This window comes from Eptesicus fuscus, chromosome 2 (genome assembly GCF_027574615.1).
Source record: "Eptesicus fuscus isolate TK198812 chromosome 2, DD_ASM_mEF_20220401, whole genome shotgun sequence".
Taxonomy (NCBI): Eukaryota; Metazoa; Chordata; class Mammalia; order Chiroptera; family Vespertilionidae; genus Eptesicus; species Eptesicus fuscus.
The window spans coordinates 35,021,466-35,025,296 of NC_072474.1; positions in this window are offsets into that span (position 1 = coordinate 35,021,466).

Here is a 3,831-nt window from a genome sequence, read left to right on the forward strand (position 1 = left end):
CCATTTAGGGAAAATATATGATTACGTTAAATATATTATTTATCAGATATTATTTTAGCTTCCAGCAGATTCCTTTTCTGTTTCATCCTTTCAGTATTCCATTAAACAGCCATTATGAGTAAAAAATATGCACAATATAGCCCTTAGGCCATGAGGGTGGCATGCTAAGAAAGGACAATTTTGCATTGTAGTTGCCACATCTAAAAAAATTCTAAATTTTTTTTATAAAAGGCACTAAATTTATGTTTTGGCCAATGCAAATCTTGCCTCTGTAAGTAGACATAAAGAATTTTGTGAAATCATTCTTTTGAAATATATCTGTTGATAATATCATGTTTTATAACTTTCTTCATTTGAAGTTTTTTAAACAAAATTTATGGATAGTATCTTACTATAAGGAGTTGTGTGCTGTGATAGTAACTATGTCATGTTTAAATGAAGCATTGGAAAAAAAGTCATGTGGTCTGATGAATCATGTTTCCAGTTGCATCATGCAGATGGCAGAGTGAGAATTTCATGGAAACAGCATGAAAGCATGCACCCCACATGCATGAGTACAACCCTTCACGCTGGTGGGGCAGTGTTATGGTTTGGGGCATGTTTTCCTGGCATTATTTGGGCTCTTTAATTTGTGTGGAACAACGTCTGAACAGCACAACATACCTAAGTATTGTTTCTGATCAAGTGCATCTTATCATGTTGATGGTGTATCCCAATGGAGATGGCTTCTTCCAACAAGACAATGCGCCATGCCACGGTGCTCGTATTGTGCAGGAGTGGTTTCAAGAACATGAGGGAGACTTTACCTTGCTTAGGTGGCCCCCACAATCACCAAATCTCAATCCAATTGAGCATTTGTGGGATGAAGTTAAAAGAGCCATCAGGAAGCTGGTTCCACAACCATCAGATCTCACAGAACTGGACAGTTCTATTCATCAGGCATGGTGTCAGATTCCTTGCATCACCTTTCAACATCTCGTGGAGTCAATGCCAAGAAGAATCACCGCAGTATTGAAGGCAAAAGGTGGCCCAACGAAGTACTGATGGGGTGGTCATAATAATCTGGCCACTCAGTATGTGTGTGTGTGTGTATATATATATATTTATATATTTATATGTGTGTGTGCGTGTGTGCATGTGTGTGTGTGTGTTTAATCACTATGTTGTATGCCTGAAAGTAATATAATATTGTATGTCAAATATTAATTTTAAAGAATAAATTTTGAAAATGTTAATTTGATGTAATTTAAAACAATTATTCATTGACTTTTTTATGGAGAGGAAGTGAGAGAGAGACACACATGAGGGGAGAGAGAGAGAGAGAGAGAGAGAAAGAGAGACAGAGAGAGAGAGAGAGAAACATTGCCCCATGATCACCCTGCCGAGGGAGGCCCAGGCCACCAACCAGTGGGCTGCGACGGGTAGCCTAGGGCTCCCTCTGCAGGGGCAATCCATCGCAGAGCCCCAGCCGGGTGGACAGGGCCTACCTCTTTGGGGCGATCCATGGAGTAGCCCTGGCCGGGTGGGTAAGGCCTACCTCTTTGGGGCAATTGATGGTGTGGTTCCTGGAATGTGAGAGGGCACAGGCCGGGCTGAGGGACCCCCCCGCCCCAAGGGTATGGATTTTGTGCACTGGGCCTCTAGTGTGTATATAAAAGAAAATAGTATGATGACTTCAGTCTATATGGACTAAACATTAAAGGTATAATTACCTTAAATGTAAATAATATGCATATACTAATTAAAAAATGGATTCTATATGCTGTTCATAAGAAACTCCCTTTAAATTTAATGATAGAAGTAGGATGGAAGCAAAAGGATGGCACAAGATGTGTCATATAAACATTATCAACATAAAATAGGATTGGCTATCTTAGTATTTGAAAAAGGAGTCTTCAAAGAAAATAAAATTACTAGAAGCCAAGAGACATTACATAATGATAAAAGTATCCATTTACAAGGAAGACACTGTAATTCCAAATGTGTGTGCACCAAACAACAGATCCTCAAAATACAGGAACATAAACTTAGGAGCTGAAGAGGAAAAATAGATATTTCCACAATTACAGCTTATAGCTGGGACTTGAAATCTCTCTATTAGCAACTAATAGAATGTCCAGAGAGAAAATCATCACAGATACAAAAACTCAACACCACCGCCTCACAGGATCTAATTGACAGATACAGAACTCTTCATAGAACAACAGCAGAATATGCACTTTTGTTCAGAGGCCTATAGAGCATTGACTAAAATTAACCATATCCTAGATTGTAAAGTAAACCTCAACATATTTAAAAGAATTGAAGCCAAATGAAGTCATACAGAATGTTCTCACTGACCTTAATAGAATCAAACCAAAAACCATTACAGGGGACATAACAGGAAAATCTCTATACATGAAAATTAAACAATACACATGAAAATAATCACAGGTCAAAGAGGAAATCTCCAAAGAAATTGAAAAAGTACATGGATCTGGACAAATAAGAAAACACAACACTTCAGATGGGTGGGATACAGCTAAGACCACAATGAAGAGTCATATACACAGATTAGAATGGCCAACATTTTAAAAGTAGTGACAATACGTAGTACTGGTGGGGAAGTACAGAAACCAGATCGCGCATACATGTCTGGTGGCAATGTGAAATGGCATAAACACTCTGAAATCACTTGACAATTTCATACTAACCTAAACATGCAATTACCGTAAAACCCAGTAAATGCACTCAGGCTTATATCCCCAGGTAAATAAAAGCTTATTTTCATAGATAAAACAGAATGCAAATTATAGAGGAAATTCATTTGTAGCAGTCAAACAACTGGAAATGGTTCAGATGTAGTTTACCAAATGGATGGTTAAATCAACATACATTCTATGGACAATCACTTAGCACTACAAAAAGTAGTGAGCTATTGATACATGCAACAACTTACATGAAACTCCAGGGAATTATGACAAGTAGTGGAAAAAGTCAATTTCAAAATGTTACATACTATATTGTTCCATTGATATAACATTTTAAATAACAAAAATCTAGAAATGAAGAACATATTATTGGTTGGCAAGGGTTAAGGATGAGGTGGGTGTGTATAGTTAGCAAAGGGCAATATGAAGGATTCTTTTCTGCAGTTCTTGATTGTGGTAGTGGATACACAAATCTATGCACAGAATAGAATTGTATAGAATGCAACACATACACACACAGAGTAATACAAGTAAAACTGGGATAATCTGAATAAGACGTCTGGGTTGTATCAATGTCGGTATCCTGGTGGTAATGTTGTACTATCATTTTGCAAAATGTTAACAAAGGGGAAAATATTTCCTACAACTGCATGTGAACCCACAATTATCTCAGTAAAATATTTCAATTAAAAAATACAATGTAACAGAGTAGGGCATATTTTTCAGCAGGCATGTCTGAATGGAAATTGATTTTTTAGAAGATTAGCAATATAGGGTAGGTGGAAACATGTATATCCATCAGCCTATAAACACAGAACTTAACCTGAAGTCTCAGTACTTTGTTCAAGCATCATTCAATCACCCTTCCAGCCTCTCTTGATTTGCTTCTCACATTGTTCTAATTAAAGAGCCATTTCCTCTGGACAGTTGTTTACAATTTTAACAAACCACAATGAGGTACAGAGAGACAACACCCCCTTCCTTATGTTCAGGGAAGACATCCTTCCCTGAAGCCATAAGAGTTAAATCTTTGGATAATTTTCATGAATGTATTGCAAAATAAAGAACACCTCCAACAGATTGACAATATATTGCACTAGAGAATTTTTTTTAAAATTCTGTAGATTAAATAGTAATCCAG